Below are 20151 nucleotides of genomic sequence, written 5' to 3'. Positions count from 1 at the left end.
GTGCAGGGGCTTCATATGGGGCAACTCCAGGAATAGGGTGGCCCTGTGGAAACTACAGAACATATGTGATAAGGGGGGCATAAACCTACCGAATTTCGAGCTGTATTACCTAGCGGGACAGCTGTTGTATGTGGCTACGTGGTTGTCTGCGGAAGACTCGGCAGAAGCTAGGCTTTTGCAAGGTGAATCAGCTCCTTACTTTCTGAGGGAGACAGTATGGCTGCATAAAACTAAAATAGCGAGAATGGGGAGACTATTGAAGCTGGGCTGGGAAGTATGGAACAGGACATGGAGAATGGTGGGTGACCCAGATCCGCTTTCCCAGCAGGCCCCGCTGGCGGTGCTATGAGGGGACGACCCCCAATTGTTTGAAGCGGTCCGTAGATACTGGGATCCAGTGGGATTGGCCACCCTTGGAGACATATGGCAGGAAGGGGAGGCGTTGGGATTCTAGAGCCTGCAGGAGGAGACAGGGGTGCATAGAGGCCAATTTATTACTTATACCAGGCTCATGAAATGGGTGAGAGAGAGGTGGCCTGAGACTGTGCTAGAGGAAGAACCCGATGCCTCCCTAGAAACGATGTATGATGTCTCGGAGGGTGGGCACCAAATATCTAGGATATATGAGCTCCTAAGGGTGAAGGCGGGGAAAGGGCTGCTCCAATTGAGGCATGACTGGGAGGAGGAGGTGGGGGAACCCATGACAGAGGGACAGTGGGACAGAGCCCAAAGGTCCCATAAAAAGGTGTCCCGGAATGCGAGACTCCAGCAGATTCAGTTGTATGTCACCCATAGAGCTTACCTGACTCCCAGTAGAATAGCTAGATTTGGAGGCTCGGCTGTACAAAAATGCCCCAGGTGCGGGGAGGAGGGGGCAGGACTACTGCACATGTTCTGGGCCTGCACTGAGGTGCACAGATTCTGGGAGGAAATAAAGTTGAAAATGGCTGATGGGGGCGTGGTACTGGACGTAGGGTCTGCTGGGGCTTGCATGCTTGGGAATTTTCCCAGGCCACGTCAATCAAAGCATATCAGTAAAATGAAGGACCTGGCCTATATTTTGGCTAAACGTAGAATCGCAATGTGTTGAAAAGCAGCCCACAGGCCCAGAGTGGAGATATGGTGGGCGGACCTCTTGAGACGGGCGGAAGCAGAAACTGTGGTATGGTTTGAAGCTGTCACCAAGGGGGGAGAGGAGGAAGCGGGCCCCCTAATAGCCTGGAGGCAGCTGGTGACCTCAATGGCAAGCCCCCACCAGGTCAATCATGATACAGAAGACTCAGATGAGTCAACAAACACAGAGATTCCTGAAAATGCTCATGTAGATGATGTGGCTGAGATGGCTCGAGTTTGTGGGGAGGGAGGGGGGAGGACGGAAAACAACACTGTATAATGTGATGTTTTGATATTGATTATGTATGTCCTAAAAAGTTACCATGGTTGATTTGTTTGTTATAAAATAATAAAAATTGTTTTAAAAAACACATTGACATGGGTCCAAGACAGAGGAGGACCCTTACAGATAGTGCCATTGGAGAATCCAAGACTGTGCTTCAGAAACAATGGTACAAGAAAAATGGGAGAGAATCAGAACTGTGGACAAGTCTTTGATTCCCCAGGAATGGTACACAGTACTGCAGTGAACATGTATCATTATTGGGCACGTGGATCCAAAGCATATATCACACTGCCAAGAAACTGGGGAGGTATATGCACAATAGTAAATGCCCATGTTCCAGCACTGGTGATCCCAAAAAGTGATCTGAATATTGACAGTTTCCCGAAAGCAGATGCTCACCTGAGGAAAAGGAGATCTGTGGAACTGATGAGCCAAATGAAGCGAGAGAATTACTTTTCTGCCAAATCCATAGAAGCTTTTGATGCTATCCCTTATGAACATAGGCTGTTCAGTCAGACTTCTTCAGTGTTCACGACAATTTTCATGCCGAGAATTCAAGTTGGAGCAAATACTAAATGGTTGCAGATAACCAGATGGAAATTACTGCAGACCATCAACACGACCATAAAAGGGTTTAATGCCATCAGAGAAGAACTGAGGGCAATTCGATTAATGATTCTACAAAACAGGTATGTCCTTGACATGATCACAGCTATGGATGGAAGAGTTTGTGCAAACATTGGAGAATCATGTTGCTCATTTATACCATCTCATGACAAAGAAAATGGAACGTTAACAGAGGCCATAGGTATGTTAACAAAATGACAGAATCAGATGATCGATGAAGCTGACGAAGTAGACGACGACAGCTGGTTTGGATTACTATTCTCCTGGGTTCCACAATGGATGGCGGATGCATTCAAGTTCCTAGGAGCACTACTAGTGATGATATTACTCGGATTCTGTGTTATCAAGATAATAATCTCTCAGTGCCAGAAAGCTGCGAAAAAGGCTATAGGGATGAAGATCATAATCGATATAGAACCAGCATGGAAGCCCAAAAACCTGACTGATTGTCATGACCACAGGCTAGGGCTCAATTTGGGTTTTGGTTATTACCATAATGTATTCAATTACTGTACATTCTCAATGAAGAATAGCAGCTCCCCGGTTTTCCTAATCGTAGTTAGGCACAAAATATTTTATCTGGTTGACTGGAAGGGTTATGGTCCGCTAGATCGATCCTGGGAACCTATAGAAAATATCCATGCCCCTAGATTGTTAAAAAGGTTTCACCAAAACCACCCTCACAAACCACTGAAGTGGGAGAATGGGAGAAAAAGCTCCCCCCAATCTCCTCGCGACCATGGCCCAGAGGACCGCGGCCCAGACACCCACCACAAGATGAATTTGTCTATCTACCAGACGACCAAATACCCTGGTTCAAGAACATAAGGATATGCCCACCAGCCTGCCCTACTCAAGCCGACACCTGCGGCATGGATGAACTCGACTAAGACCTCAACAACAAGCATCCACATCGTTAGAGATGCCATGACGACCTAGCCAACTGCCAAGAACACACATGCCACCATGCACACTGGACACTCACGCACCAACCCACACGAAGAATATATTCAGTGCTATGACGTAGGTGACGGATACACCCACTGACGCGCATCTTTATTATTTTTCACATAGGTTTTCCGTAATGCAGAAACGCAAGACGCATAAAGCACTCGCGTATACACTTGCTGACGCTTCTCCCACCCCTCACATCGTGATGAGAATATAACAAAGACGTAATACTGCCTATGAAGCCATGTCACACCGCAACACATGTGCCGTGCATTACACATCCCCACCCATGAACCAGGCACAAGTAGGCCGCAAGCAAGAGCCGCCATGAACACTGAATGAGCGAGAGTTACAAGTGCTGATCCCGCAGAACGAGCCCAGCGAGAGCTCCCAGCCAAGGGGGCGATGTTGCAACTCGTATGATACCAGCCGGCGCCAAGGTCACACCTGTGAGCAAAGCCAAGCACACAGAAGCAAAATACAACTTTAAATGTGCAGAATTCTGCCCCAGCCACGGTCTCTCCACACTTGACCAAGCCAACCTGACAGGGTGCCAGACCCACGAGGGAGAATTCGCCTGGGTCTCATGTCTGGGACACAGGTTGCAACAATGAAATGACCCGATGGACACCTACAGCGATGGGAATGGTCTGCTCTCAAGCCTATGAGCAAATCCGCACATTGTCTGCACGAACACATAGTTACACGTTGTTGCTGGTGACAGGTACACCGCGAGCTGAGAACAACGATGGTCCCAGACTGGAGGGTTCGCGGGTGGACCAATCAGAACATGGGAGCATTCATCACTGACGCCACTAACATTAGCCAATCATTAGGGGTCTTCGTGTAACAATTTTCAAGTATCTAATAGAAGGGACAACCCAAGTATACCACCTGACTCATCCTCAACCACTAATACTGTTCTCTATATGTATGCTATACTAACCCTACCACTCGAGGAACCAATCCGGAGTGGCGATAGGTTTTTCGCTAACTTTCCCAGGTGACGCAAGTAGCGCATCACACTGAGGCAAAAAAGGCCTGCGAGCCCCACGAATTTTGAGAGTCTGGACGGACGCGTACGATCCTAGACCCATCCCTGCCGTTGTTTTAATAAACAGCAGAGCCACCTTGCTTCTTGTGTGTGTCTCATACTCATTTTTGGGAACACGGGAGGAGTTGGGGCCTCCCAGCCCGGAGGTCCGCGGACGGCCCAGCCGACCCCGGGAGAATCACCCCGACAAGTTGGAGGCACTGCTGAGATCTGTTTACGATCTTCCTTTTTATTTTTCCAAGCCTCTCATTGCAAGGAGGCCCGGTGGCGCGGCCCCCTCTGCCGCTGCCCCCTTTTTGAGGACTACAGGACGATCGCGGAACTGCGAGATTACCGGACAGCGCAATCCGGATATTGGCCCTCGGGAGCCGGTTGAGAAGTATCCCGCCCGCGGTTGGCGAGTGTCCAGACGTGGTCCAGACGAGGGGAGGTGGCGAGCCGCTTGGAGGGGTGCACGCAGTCGAGCGGCACCGCATCAAGAGAACTTGGTGAGTATGTCACACCCAACAAGCAATGTGAAATTGTGAGGGAGGGGGGAGGAGTGCAATAAGGGCGGTGGGAGGTGTTCCTAAGGTGTGCGGCGAAGATTTGATCAATTAGTGTTAACGGTAAAGTGAATGGTAGCAGGACAGGCGTCCGCTGCCACTCACGGAAAAAGGGTGGGCGGAGCAAGAAAACATCACGTGCAGTTGCTCGTAGACACTGATTGGCCTAGGTCGTGGCCACCTGTAAGGGGGGTGTGTGTGTGGCTTCCTACGAATTGACGGTTATTGATCAATGAGTAGATGAGGATCCCTACTGATCGAGCAGTGAAACTCGATAGATAGATGACGTTTTCCTGTAGGTGGTAGCTAACTGGTTGCCTAGTACGGAAGATAATTGGCTGGTTAAGCCCTCTCGTTGAGGGGCGTATCACACGCGAGGCGACGCAGCGTGCGCAGTCCGATTATATTTTTGGTTACCTTGTTCCAGGAGTAACAAGAGGACAGCTGTGGGGTTAACGGGGTTAACGGGGACAAATAGCAAAAAACTTATTGCAAGCTTTCTGAAGTGTAAAAGCTCTTACCGGTAGTTTTGGAAGAGGTTGGTGACGTCACCCGTAGGGCTTTCATAGGATACCTTGACCACGCAGCATTATTGAGGGGTGGTGGGGAAGTGAATAGAGGACAGGGGGTGTGCACAGAGGTTGTTGGCCACCCCAAATACGGGACAGGTGGAGAGGGGGAAGTGACCGTGCACGGAGAACGCCAGCCACGCAGAGTGAGGTAGGAGGAGGAGGGGAGGAGAAAAGTGGGACGGCTGTATAAGCAGATAGGAAAGGGGAGAGTGGGGTAAGGAAATATGTACGCAGGGATGCAGAAGTAGCCACAACGTGAGCACAAAGGGGAGCAATTGGTAAAGAAGAAGTGGAAGGAACAGATTTAATAGACTTAAAAACAGTGACGATTAGGGGGAAAAAAGACAGATTGGGGGTTGTCGCTCCTGGATAACTTTTGCAGCGAAGAAGAAGAAGGAATGGGGGAGAAGGAAGAAGCGGCGATAGGGAAAGCTTAGACAAATTGTACATCACCCGCACCAACTGGGAATCACCATGGGCATGCAGAAGGAAGGAAGAACTGGGGGAAAGTGAGGAGAAAGAACGAGAAGTGGCGGGAAGACAAACACGTGCAGCTACACCCACATCATCCCGTCCAACATGTCCGCCCACACCCGCTCCTGAACACACCCCCTACGCCGGCAGGCTTAGAGATCTTCCCGGACGTAGGCAGGAAGAACGGACACACACTCCCACATCAAATAAAGAAAATAATAAGAGAAGGGGAAGAGATGAAGGGGAAGCTGCAACGAGCGGCGGTAATATGGACATGACAGATGATCTAGACGACACAGAAGAAGAGGAGGGGTATGCAGACTCCACACCGCGACAACGGGGGGGACAGATGGGACACAATCTAATGCCACTATTGGAGAGGGGGGGTTTAGACCACAATACGTCCCTTGGAAGCATGCCGATAAGGAAAATATAAAGTGTAGGCTCCCATCACTAAGTGGAGGAGCGGGAAAATGGATATACGAGATGGAAAAACACACTGCAGGACAGAAACTAGCAGTAGGTGTTACAAGAGGGATTAGAAACCCATGGAGAAGATGGAAGCTACATCAACCACGATATACTCAATGGAACCCTAGATGGCGGCTCCTAGATACTGTTTCTATCAACTAACAAGGCAGGTCTAGTCTTTTTCTGCCACCTTAGTCCTTCCTCTCTTTCCACCATTATTCGTACTTGTTCACCGCGAACTTTCAGGTAACTGCGTTGCTACTCTGCTATTCAGCTTCCCTTGTAGCTGCTCGCTCGAAAAAACTTGCCTTGCCAGTTTTTTCTCCTCCTGGAGCACTCCCCCGCTCCCTCCTCCCTTTGCCGCTCCGCGGCTTATCTAATTTTCCGCTTGTGTTTCCTCCGGCCACGGTCTCCCATGGCCGGCTGCTTCATTTACTAACAGCCGCCTGCGGCTTTTCTACGTCTTCCTTTCCACTCGTTCTCGCCTTTTCTTACCCCTCCTCCTTACCCGATTCTTGCGGTCCTCTGCTCTTTCTCTCCTTTTTCTCCTTCGTCTCCCTTTTCTCCTTTTTTCTGGCATTCACCTTTGCCTCCGATTGCTAATTCAGTACCATTCCCTCAGTTGGCATCAGTCGAGAATTCTTCTTCATTTCACCTGCCACGACGACTGGGAGTTCCATCCAACACAAGACCTGCAGGATCTGGGTTTTCTTCCCCAAGAGGGTTTCCCAGGGGGCGGCCCCCTGGGAGCACAGAGCACAGATTATCTGGTCTCTGGACCTCTGGGGGGACGCCTCTTACCTCCTCTCATCTATAAAAGACCGGAGAGCCGTGAGTACCCCATCTGATCACATAGATTATAAGAGTAGGAGACGTGAAGGGCCTATTAATATCAATATTAGGGGATGCGGCAGATGACATCTGGAAGAGATCGGGTTTCCCCGGGGTCACAATAACGAACACATCACATGACGGGGCGCCATTTGCGAATTGCAGGCATGCATTATGGCAAGCTCTGAGGGTACAATACCCAAACACCTCAGACATAGGAGCAATTACGTGACGCAAGATGCGTGAGAACGAAGATCCTGTTGATTATATCCAGGAGATTCAGGAGAAGTGGCGTATGGAAACTAGAGAGCAATGGGACAAGACACCGGCAATATTTTACCACATACTAATACAAGGGCTCCCGGAGGCAGTACAAAAACAATTGAAGAAAGTAGTGGGGATGGAAGCCAAGGCTTGGCCGGAAATACAACTGACAATAGTACACCATTGTAGGACGTGGCAAGAAAAGATGAAACAAAAGGAAGAAGATAGGAAAGCGGAAGAGGCTAAATTAGTGCAGAAACAACTGACTAAATACACCATGGAAGGTGCACTAATAACTACACCAACAACAATGACACCAAACCCCACGCAAGTAGTGGCCGCACAGGATCCCTCACAACTACAAATACCACCACTACCACAATCACCACGACTTATAACACAACAGCTGCCACCACCCCCACCATACACGGCTAACATGGGAGGAGGGTACATGGCACCAGGAAATGGATATTATAATAACATCAGGGGAAGGGGAGGAATGATGAGGGGGAGGGGATATGGCCAACCTGCACAACAGCAAGGGGGAGGATTCCGAAGCTTCTACCCCACTGGGCAACCAGTGCAACAAGATAATGCAGGAAGTTTCCCATGGCAGACCAGGGAACCACCTGTATGTTGGGTTTGTGGGATGTTAGGACACATGTCACGTACGTGTAGAATGAGACCCTCCACACCAACATGGGGGGGGAACAAGGACAACAAGGGCCCATGAGGGAGCAGCAGGGTTACCAACAACCACAGGGGCTACCACAGAGCAGCACACAGCAACAATTAGCAACGCAACAACAGCTGCCGACATATTCACTACCGCAACAACAGGTAGCAATAACACAACAACACGAAGTGCAGCCAGTGCAGCAGCCCACTCAAATACAGGACCATAAGGTAACCTCCACCGATACACAGCTACAACAAACACAATTGGGAAGGGTGACTGTCCTGGGACACAACCCTTACACAGGAAGCGGTCAGTCATTATACCCACAATAGGACAGCCCACAGACGTCCTTGGTGTGTCCCATCCTGTTGATAACACCTAATAGTGCAGAGGAACCACGCATTGAGGTAACGATAGGTGACAACAAATTATCATTCCACTAGGGCAACCCGGTCTTGCATAAGGGAGGGTAGATTTAAAATGTCAGGTGAGGCCATGAACACCCAAGGATTCTCTGGGGCTAGGGGGTTGGTTCCCTTTACTGATAACATCTCCTTATCGATTGGAGATTATGACATGTCTGTCCCGCTCCTGTATTCAAGGGAGTCGCCAGTGAACATACCTGGGAGGGACATAATAAGCAGGCTAAATATGACAATCTCCTGCACGGAGGATGGCATAATTTGCTCCACTCCAGGAATAAACATGCTTACTGCACGACAAATACTGCAAGCGTACTGTGGCCAGACAGTAGCTCGTGCTGAGCCAGTGGATGGCGAACTGTTCCAGTACGGAACAGACATGGCATTCGCCTGGATGCCAGGAATAGAAGGAAAGATCTGGAGGAGGCCAGCAGCATATTTGTTCAGGCCTGAGACACCAGCCAATGAACAAGAAGGGAAGGTGATTTCGGTGAGCATCGAGAGTATCATAGCGACTGCTGATTATATCGCAGTACATGCCCAAGACCGGGAAGGGAGAGCATGAAGGGGAGTGATAGCCCTGGCTGAGGGGTGCAGGCTCACCCAGGTGTCCGATGAAGAGCTCTTTTCAGAAGACAAAGAAGAAGGTGAGATGGTATTTATGATGAGTGTAGATATATGGCTAAAAGTGACCTATAAGCAAGTGGCGCAGAAAATGGCCATGGCACTTGAGGCACCCACATCTACCCCAGTTCCATTCTATGAGGAAGATATGGCAAAAGTTCCAGCATCACTGTGGACCACCAGTCCCTATGACGTGGGCTGCATAAAGAGTATCGGGGGAGTAAGAATAAAGCTGAAGAAGGGTGCAATATTACCTAGAGTGAAACAATACCCACTATCAAAGGAGGCAGATGAGGGCATATACGAAACCATAACGGCCCTAATAAATAATGGCATATTGGTACCATCAGAATCACCATGTAACACGGCCGTGTACCCAGTGCGCAAAGCTAAAGGAGGGTCTTGGCGTTTTATCCAGGACCTCAGACCCTTGAACAACATTGTAGAAGCAGAATACCCCATAGGAGCAAACCCGGCCACAATATTATGTGGAATTCCGGCAGAGGCCTCACGGTTCACTGTGATAGACCTCAGAAATGCCTTTTTCTCAATACCCCTGCATCCAGATTCACAAGATTTGACAAGCTTCACATACAGAAACACAAAATGGAAACACACCAGGCTACCACAAGGGTACTGCGAGTCACCCTCAATTTTCAACAGAGTAATACAGATGGACTTGGGAAACATTGAATTGGAAAGTACGGTGCTGCAATATGTTGACGATATAATAATTTGCAGCACAAGCGAGAAAAGGTGCAGGGAGGACTCATTGAAAATGCTGACAGTGTTGGCTGAAAAGGGTTACAAGGTAGACAAAGAAAAGTTACAGTACTGTCAGGAACAGGTACTATACATTGGTCAACTAATATCCCAACACGGAAGAAAGATTGCACCACAGAGAGCACAAGCTATATCCAACACGCCACTACCACAAACGGTGAGGGAGCAGCAGCAGTTCCTGGGATTATGCAACTACTGTAGAGCATGGGTTTTTGACTACAGCTCATACATAGGACCCCTACGTGAGGCATTGAGAGAAGCACACAAAGGGGACAAAACATTGGGATGGACAAGGGAAATGAAGGAGGCATTTGACGAGTTGAAGCACACCATATCCACTGCTCCGGTACTAGCCACCCCAGATTATGAGCGACAGTTCTTTATCTTTTCGCATTGCGACTCAGCAGTAATGAAAGCAGTATTGACTCAGGAAACCAGCATGGGACACAAGCCAATAGCGTTCTACAGCGGTCACTTGGACCCTGTTATGTTAGGACATTTCCCTTGCGAACAGAGTCTCGCCGCGGCTGCATTTGTGGTAGAGAAATCATCATCGATTACAATGGGGTGCCCAACCACACTATTTGTGGAGCATGCGCTGTTTGCAATATTGAAAAAGCCTAAGTCCACACTAACCACACAGAGGGCGTCAGGTTATGAGATCATCTTGTCTAGACCTGAACTGTCAATTGTCAGATGCAGTACAGTTAACCCAGCCAGATTTATAGCGGAAGTTATTGAGGAAGGTGATTATGCTCACGATTGTACACAGACTATTGAAACGTACTCATGCACTAGAAAAGTTGAAGAGGATGCACTCAAGGGTGGAGAGATTTTGTACATTGATGGGTCATCAACAATAGACCAAAGTGATGGGATAAGGAGAACTGGGGCAGCAGTTGTAAAAATGACAGAAGATTTGATGTATGTCCTGGTGAAATGTGTGCAGTTACCACAGCATTATTCGGCTCAAGCAGCGGAATTGGTTGCACTGATCTTGGCGTTGAAGGAAAGCGTTGACAAAAGAGTTACTATATATTCTGATAGCGCATATGTCACGTCAACTGTCCACTCAGGGTTGATAAAATGGCAGAGAAGGGGGTTGAGGAGAGCTGATGGCACCCCAGTGCAACATGCTCTCTTGTTAGCAGAATTAATTGAAGTAATTAATGATCCCCAAGAGATAGCTTTGGTTAAATGCCCGGCACACACTAATGGAGACGACCATATCTCGAAAGGGAATGAAACAGCAGACGCACATGCCAAACATGCAGCATACTTTGGTGAAATATGGAACCCCTCAGAGTCAGAGAGAGGGAGAGGGAGGGGGATGGCAAAACAGATGTTGATGAAAGAAGGGTACACCCATCTCCCCGCCACACAATTAATGGAATTACAGGCAGCCGCACCAATGGCAGAAAAGGAACCATGGGTAAAAAGAGGATGTACGATGTCCCCAACTGACGCACTGTGGCGTCAAAATAACACTGAAAAGGTGGTCATGCCGTTGGCACTGCTGAACACCGCCCTGGCCCAGCTCCATCACCCAGCTCATACAGGAAAGGAAGTAATTGCAGCACGAATTAGGGAAGACTGGTTCTGCCCCAAGTTAAATTCTCATGTAACAAATTTCATCAGCAATTGCCTCACATGCCAACAGTCACACGCTGCAAGTGATAAAAGGTACTATACCCCGGCCAGAGGGACCCTTCCTACACATTCATATTAACTACGTTGATATGATCAATGTATGTCAAGGAAATAGGTATATGATTGTAGTTGTGTGCCCATTCTCCAGGTGGATCGAGGCCGGACCCTGCTCACACGCGGATGCGTTCAGAGCAGCTAAATTTTTAGTGAGAGAGGTTTTCCCCAGGTGGGGTGTGTGTGAAGTGCTGCGGTCAGATAACGGCCCACACTTTGCTAATGAAATGTTTCAGCACATCACGTCCTTGCTGGGTATTAAGCATAAATTTGCATGTGCATATCACCCGCAGGCCAACGGTATATGTGAACGCCTGAATAGCCTATTGAAAGAAGAAATAGCAAAAATCCAGCAAACAACCAAGAAGAGCTGGTTGTACTGTCTCCCGCTAGCTCTATTTGAGCTAAGGAATAGGCCAGGGTCTGATCACCACCTCACTCCTCACGAGGTGGTGACAGGACGTCAAAAGCGCCTTCCTCTAACGCCTACATCAAGAGCATTCACAGACCATGAAAACACTGCAACTGTTCTTGGTGACGTAATATATCAATATGTGTCTTCTTTGATTACTAGTGTAGCATTTGTATCTCAACAGCTCGAGCGCACGTGGGGCGGGTCGAAGAGTTCTCAACAAGAAGACACCAACAAGGAACTGGAAAAGAGAGGACTATGCAAAATTGCTAAAGGTGACCATGTGCTACTCCGCAACTTCAATAGAAAGTGGAACGGCCCACGCTTTACTGGTCCTCATTTGGTAGAGGAGGTAGCTACCAGAGCGGTGATATTGCAGGATAAGCGTGCCTGGAATCACCTACACGACGTGAAGATCTACAAACTCCAGACCCGCCCTAGCGTTAACGACAGGGCCTTTGTAAGAGCAACGACAGCAACAGCATCAGCTACAGAGAAGTCGACCACAGCTGATGACAGTAGTGTCACTACACCTGATCACCCCCCAGATTCCCCAGAGGCAACTACTGAAATAGACATTGGACGCTTGCCCACAGCCCATCCCATGGTCATGAGATCACAAAGTAAATTCCCGCCACTTGAGCCCCAACACCCTCCCCTCTAAGGTCACCCCCGATTGAAGGACATTGTATAAGAAACTTGGGTATTGGGCACACACACATTTAAAACACTTGTATGTCTTCTCTTTTCTTCTCTCGCACATGCAGGTACTGTGTATAATTGTATTGTTAAGAAAATAAGTAACTAACAGTGTACTCTGCCCAGGATTAGATGCTGCCCACGGATGATAACACCCCTGAAGCCCTATCACACCAATTTGTATATCACATAAGAAGGCCAAAGTACCTAAAAAGAAGGAGGGTACGCGTATATTACACCGCATTTGTTTTGGCCATAGAACAATCATTTCCCCCATCTTCACCAGCACTTACCTGCTCTAAGAGATAGATCACTAAGATTAGCGTGGGAACAGCTCTTCGCCTGGGCACTGAACGATTACTTGATAGGGAGAGCTTAATAACAACGACTAACAATAATAACAAGCGTATTGAGGATTTTCAGGCGGGCACCTTTAACGTCGCAAGAATAAGCTGCCGGACTGCAGCAAGGTAAGAGCAAAATGCCGGTGAGACTAGCTTTTGTAATAAAAATGATAGGAGTGTTGGTCATCAATGGTCTGTTGGCTGCCTCTGTATGGCAGAAAAGTTATGCTATCAATATTATGGCTGTACCCAAAACTAACATGCCCCCTCCCACGGCTGCCACAGGTATGACGTCAGGTGGTACTAGCAACCCTACGCATAAGGGAAGTAGAGTTAAACACAGCACATTTAGAGATAACAAGGGTATTGATAATTACATAACAGATTCAGCACACGTCTCAAACAACATGTGGTACCAGCACATGACCCAAATTGGTAAGCAGACAACAGAAGACAGCTGTTATGTGTGCTCATTGATCCCATACGCCATGAGCGCTTCTCGAACATTCGTCGCCACAGAAATACAAGAAAAGACGGCGCGATGTATAGTATAACTGGCACTATTTCAAACGAGAGGACGATTTCAGGGAACGGTGGTGAGAATGCAGTGGGAAACAAGAGACACGTATCCATACGAAAACAATTTCCTCAAGTGATATTTGAGCTACCATAAGAGCAGTTTACACGCTGAAGCGTTCAGATACATGACGAGTGGCCCTGAAAAGGGAGAAACGAAGAAAGTAACCCTACAATACCTACCATGTGATTGGTACGCCACTGAAGTTCCTGGTATATAAGGCTGTTGGGAAAGGCCACTGATAACAATAACAGGGAAGGTATACATGAACAATGAATGGGAAATAGGAGTGGTTGGTAGCAACATGATAACAAGAGAGAATATTACCACCATACAGGAACACAACGACAGATGTTGGACGACATGGGGCAAATACGTACCCATGCTGACATGGATGGAGAAGGATGAAGACCCAATAAGCATACTACCTCTGACCGCGCCCAAGTTATGCTACCAACACAGAGGAGATGTGGAGGTGGGATACAACACCAACTGTGGAAGTGTGTTAGAATTACCAGAGGGGGGTGCTGGAACGGCAGTGATAATGGATCACTATTGGGCCTGCGGAAATAAGGCATATCACACCCTGCCCCCGTTGTGGAATGGTATATGCACAATGGTACACATCAACGTACCATCACTAGTGGTGCCCCAAAAACATGTCAACATGGCCAATTTCCCCAAAATGGATGAAGGGAACAAGAGGAAGAAGAGATCCGTACAATCACAGGAGGGAGAGAACAACAACAACAATAATGTCCTAAAAAGGATAAAGAGACAAGGAGAACCCCTGACAGGAAACTACCTGTGGGGAAGGTCGGAAACAGCACTCACTTCTATCCCACCAGAACATAGACTATTTAGCAGGGCTGCTATGTTCTTCTCGTCAATAATACACCCTGGACTGCAAGCTTATGCAAACGCTAAATGGCTCCAGAACACCCGATGGGAACTAATGATGGCGATTAATTCAACAGTAAACGGATTCAATGCAATAAAAGAGGAACTGCGAGCGGTAAGAATGGTAGCACTACAGAACAGATATGTACTGGATCTTCTCACAGAGATGGAAGGAGGAGTTTGTGCAAAAATAGGACAATCATGCTGCACATTTATTCCTGCTAACGATGCAGATAATGGTACACTTACCGAAGCAGTATCACAACTGGCCCAGATGCACTCCAAGTTGATGGAAGAGAGTAAAGGAGTAAAGAAGGATTATAGCTGGTTTTCATTGTTATGGTCATGGATGCCATCATGGCTGTCGGACGGGCTGAAGATAATAGCTGGATGCATAATACTGGCTGCATCTGTATTGATTGTAATAAGGTTTTGGAAGGCCAGGAAGGCACGCACTACAGACGAAATGATCGAAATGGTCGGCATGCACCCCTTGATGCCAACTGACGATGACCAGCACACCGACGTGATAATAAAGGAAAGAGAGAAACTGCGCAAACAGATCATCATCAATCACTTAGACCCACCATCCGTAAAGCTTGAAAACCCAAGAAACCCGAGGAGCTATATCGGAAGATGGGTATACTGCAAACCGGGAGGAAGCTGTGTATACATGTACTGGTCATTTGAAGACCATGTCAACCACTATGGACACCTGGGAGGAGTAACGAAAATATGGAGAGTAAGATGAGATAAAGAAAAAGATATGTTTGTGGTCGACAAGTCGACCAGAGGGGGGACTGAAGTGGGAGAATGGGAGAAAAAGCTCCCCCCAATCTCCTCGCGACCATGGCCCAGATGTCACAACCCAGAAGTTGTTTTCTGGTTGTATGCAGTATTTCCTTTTGCTCAAGTAATCCTGGGCTTTTATGGAGATGCGCCCAAGACTTCCCTCCCAAGAGCTCAGCCTTCAGGGATAAATAAACCTGACAGGTTGGGGGCTTGAGCGAAAAGGCCGGAGCAGAATCGTCAGAGCTGCAGGGACAAAGAACAAAACAAAGAAAACAGTTGTTCAGAGAAATGCAGCCAAGTAGTGTTGGAATAAGAAACAGCCAACACCACCCCCAATCCCCACTCTTACCTGCACCGTAGAAATAATATACCAGTAACCTACTAGTATCAAATGTAGGGAGGGAGGAGTGGAAGTTTGCTAGTATCTTAGGATCACCAGGGCGAAGACCGCAGAGCGTCCCAAGGAGGTTCAAGGCAATCCAAAGTATAAACAGCAAAAACAAAGGTTCAAAGCAATCCAAAAGGTAAACAGCAAAGCGTCCCAAATAAAGGTTCAAAAGCAATCCAAAAGGTAAACAGCAAAGCGTCCCAAATGAAGGTTCAAAAGCAATCCAAACGGTAAACAGCAAAGCGTCCCAAATGATAGTTCGAAGCCACAGAAGTACAAAAGAAAAATTGAGCGTTCACTTCACGCTACTTTCCTTACGGAGAATTTTTAAGGTATCGGGTCACCAAAGTTTAAGGATTTAGAATTAGCGGGGTCGAGAATGAGTAAGCCGGGTTCAGAATATCCAAGGGAACAATCGAGGGAGGCTGGCGTCAGGAAGCAGGTACGGACAAGGCGAAGGCAATAAGTTGATTCAGGCGTTGGTTAGTCGAGGATTCAAGAAACGGGTCCGGGAGCTCGCAACTAACGACAGTTTAGGAGCACTCGATCTCCGGGTAGATGGGAGTTATATATCGTTCCCAACAAATGAAATCATCACAACGTCACGCGTACTTCACGCGGCTATGACAGCAGGCGTTGTGGGAGTTGTAGTCTCAGGGACTTTTACTTGCTGAATAGCGCTCGGATAATCGCCAAGGCAATTTCCAACCTGGCCGGGTCGTGACAGTACCCCCCCACAAAGAACGCTTTCTCCTGAGGCTACGCAAGCGGTGTGACCAAAAGGCACGTAGTAAACGGGGAGCGTTTAGATTAGAGGCCGGTTCCCAGGACCTGTCCTCTGGACCATACCCTTTCCAGTCGATCAGGTAGGAGCGAATCCCACGACATAGGCGAGTGTCCAAGACTGCACGCACCTCGTACTCGTCTTCACCATGGACGTTAACTGGGGTGGGGGCAGTAGGTAATCTCGTGCCAGGTACAAAAGGGCGAAGCAAGGAAACATGGAATACCGGGTGTACCCGCCAATGAGATGGAATCCCTAGGCAAACGGTGACAGGGTTAAGACACCGTAGAATCCTATAAGGACCTAGGTAACATGGCAATAGTTTCCTTTTTCCTTTAATGGCCAGATGTTTTGTAGAGAGCCATACACGTTCCCCACAAGAATACGAAGGGGCGGGTGTGCGCCGTTTGTCAGCTTGCATTTTGGTACGATGTTGTGCCGTTTGCAGATGGGACAACACCGATTTACGGATGGCAAGCAAGGAGTCTTTTACAGCATTAGCGGCGGGAAACTGCTTTAAGGAGGGCAAGACAGGTGGGAGAGTCCTTGGGTGCAGACCATATAAAGCATAAAACGGAGAGCAACCGATTGAGGAATGCATGGAATTGTTGTAGGCAAATTCTGCAGCACCTAGTAGCGAGAACCAGTTGGATTGATGCTGCAGACACAGACAGCGAAGAAACTGTTCCATAGTACCATTGGTACGTTCGGTCTGGCCATCCGTTTGAGGATGGTAGGCCGAAGACAAGCGGGCATCGATACCCAAAGATGAAGTAAGGGAGCGCCAGAAGCGTGAGGTGAATTGAGACCCCCGATCAGAAATTAGAACCGTAGGAAGCCCAAAGAATCGTACCACATGGTCAAAAAACAGAGTCGCTAATATAGAGGCAGTAGGTATACCCGAGCACGGTATAAATCGTGCCATTTTGGTAAAGACATCGACAACCACAAGAATGGTGGACATACCCCCGATACAAGGGAGCTCCACCACGAAATCAAGGGTAACCGTATGCCATGGATATGGGGGTAACGGCATACTCATTAGAAGACCGACGGGCTTGCCCGGCTGCCTCTTGCACTGTGTACATACTGCACACCTGGAGACATATTGTTCGGTGTCGTTCTTCATACCAGGCCACCAGCACCATCGGTGGAGAAGATCATAAGTTTTTGCCCGACCAGGGTGAGCTGCCAACGGGAGATCATGGGACCATTCAAGAGCTTTACGTCGAATACGGTTATCAGGTAAGTATAGCAAACCATTAACATATGGAAGACCGGTGATGAGTTCAGCGCCCAGCTCCTTAAGAACAGGAGTATGATCCTTAGCCCACGTCCTTAATCCGTCTAAGATGGACGGAGAAACCGAACAAATACACACCACAGTCCCTGAGGATAATACAGGGGTTGACTGTTTCGTAGTTACCATATCTGTACCGATACGCGACAATGCATCCGCCTTTCCATGTAGTGGACCGGGGCGATATGTCACTGTGAAGTTAAACATGGTAAAAAATAAATGCCACCGTATTTGCCTAGCATTGGTGCATTTTATATGAGATAATGCCTGAAGATTCCGATGATCCGTATATACAGTAATGGGATGTTTAGCACCTAAGAGATGATGTCTCCACTCATTAAACGCTACTTTAATCGCCAGTAGTTCTCTTTCCATGATCGTATAATTACGTTCGGCTGGCGTAAGTTTCCGAGAATGGAAAGCCACAGGATGTAGTCGGTGGGTGGCTGGACATATTTGCGACAGGATAGCCCCCACAGCAATTGCAGAGGCATCGGCTTCCACGATAAAAGGAAGGGTCGGATCTGGGTGCTGCAGGACTGGAGCTGTTGTAAAGGCTTCCTTCAATTTCTGAAATGCAGAGTGCGCCTGTTCATCCCAAATGAAATGGACGTTCGGGCTGGTCAACCGAGTTAGTGGCGCAACTATTTCAGAAAAGGAGGCGATGAAACGTCTGTAAAAGTTGGAAAAGCCCAAGAATGATTGAAGGGCTTTTACTGAAGTCGGGACAGGCCAGCCAGTACTGCCCGGACCTTTGAGGTGCACATAAGCACTCCCTTTTGTGATATTTGAAAACCCAAAAACTCCACAGACGATGCATGAAACACACACTTCTCCAGTTTTGCAAAGAGGGAGTGTTCTCTCAGACGGAGGAGAACAGAGCGTACATGGTGTATGTGCTGGGACAAGGTATCTGAATATATCAGGATGTCGTCCAAATATATAACGACGTAACAGTCCAACAGGTCCCTGAAAATGTCGTTGACAAAGTGTTGGAACGTCGCTGGGGCGTTGCAAAGCCCGAAGGGCATTACACAGTATTCGTAAAGCCCGTATTTAGTTTTGAATGCTGTTTTCCATTCATCCCCCTCACGCATCCTCACCAAATTGTATGCTCCCCGTAAGTCCAACTTGGTGAAGATGGTAGAGGAGGTCATTTTATCAAGAAGCTCCGTAATGAGGGGTAGAGGATATTGGTTCTTGATTGTGACATTATTAAGGGAACGATAATCGACACATGGACGTAAATCTCCTTCTTTTTTTTGTACGAAGAATATCGGGGAGGCCGCTGGTGAACGGGACGGACGTATGTGTCCCAAGCTTAATGCTTTGTCTATGTATTGTCGCAAGTGTTCTTCTTCCTTTCGAGCAAGGGAGTAGATACGACCATGTGGGACGACCCCCCCAGGTATAAGGTCAATGGGGCAGTCATAGTCTCGGTGTGGAGGCAGTTTTTCTGATAAGCCTTTGTCGAAGACATCCGAGTACTCTCGGTATTCCTCTGGAAGTACAGGGACTGGGATAGAGGATAAGGCACTGATGGAAGGTACACTTGCCACCAGAGCCAAGCAAGGGGAGAAGACGGCGGCCTCTTGAGTCCCTAGACATTTCTGGCTGCAAAAGGAGGAAGAGAACAGCACGGTTTGTTTAACCCAATTGATTACAGGGTTATGGGTTTGCAACCAGGATAGACCCAGAATCATACCAAACTGGGGGGCCGTAATGAGGTCAAAGGTGATGTATTCCGAATGACCCTGTAATGTGGACATTTGTAGTGCAGTGGTTTGTTCCGTGACTTGTCCGGATACCAAACGGGAACCGTCAACAGCATGTATGTCTTCAGGGCGTATTTTGGAAATTATAGGTAGCCCATAATGTTTAGCCAGGTTGGAATCCATATAATTCCCGCTAGCCCCTGAGTCTATCATTACCGGGTTGGAAAAAGAATTGACACCAGGGGCCTTGAAGCACATCGTGAGATATACATGTGGAGACGGAAGACCTGCATCCGAGCCCGGGTACGTCTGACTCATCCTAAAGGCCCGGTTCATGGACGAGTCCTGGCGTGTCCCGCCGGTTTAGTTGGTCTTTTAGGACATAGCCGTATATAATGTCCTGACTGGCCACAATAGAAACATAGGTTATTCAGTGCCCGTTTCTCTCGTTCAGCCTTAGACAATGGACCCCTGATGGCCCCAATTTGCATGGGTTCAACCTCGCCTTGAGGAATCGTAGTAGTGCTATCTGACCGGGAAGAGGTACGAATATCAGGGTACCGACGTTCGCCCCGTCTTTGCCGAACCCGAGCATCAACTTGGAGAACCAGGTCGAGTAGCTCAGGAAAACCAGGAGGAAGGGCGGGCACCACTGACAAGGCGTCCTTTAGGTCCTCCGACAAACCTTTATAGAAAACAGCCGCTTTCTTTTGTTCTGGCCAAGTGGTTTCAGCCGCCAACTGATTGAAACGGGCCAGGTAGGTCAACAGATCCGTCTTGCCTTGATTTATAGCTAAAAACTCTAAATCCGTGGTTTGTGCTTTGTATCGCATATCAAAA

At 48.1% G+C, this 20151-nt stretch overlaps 1 protein-coding gene across 4 annotated transcripts in view; it reads right to left on the bottom strand.

Annotated features, from left to right (window-relative positions):
• Positions 1-20151, bottom strand: part of LOC138497237 (fibrous sheath-interacting protein 2-like) — a 727834-nt gene that overhangs the window by 667423 nt on the left and 40260 nt on the right. The gene's annotated exons all lie outside the window — the stretch shown is intronic.

This window comes from Ambystoma mexicanum, chromosome 5q, assembly GCF_040938575.1.
Source record: "Ambystoma mexicanum isolate Mex_15411 chromosome 5q, UKY_AmexF1_1, whole genome shotgun sequence".
NCBI lineage: Eukaryota > Metazoa > Chordata > Amphibia > Caudata > Ambystomatidae > Ambystoma > Ambystoma mexicanum.
The sequence above is the reverse complement of the archived record's forward strand: the minus strand, read 5'-3'. Positions and strand labels throughout refer to the sequence as shown.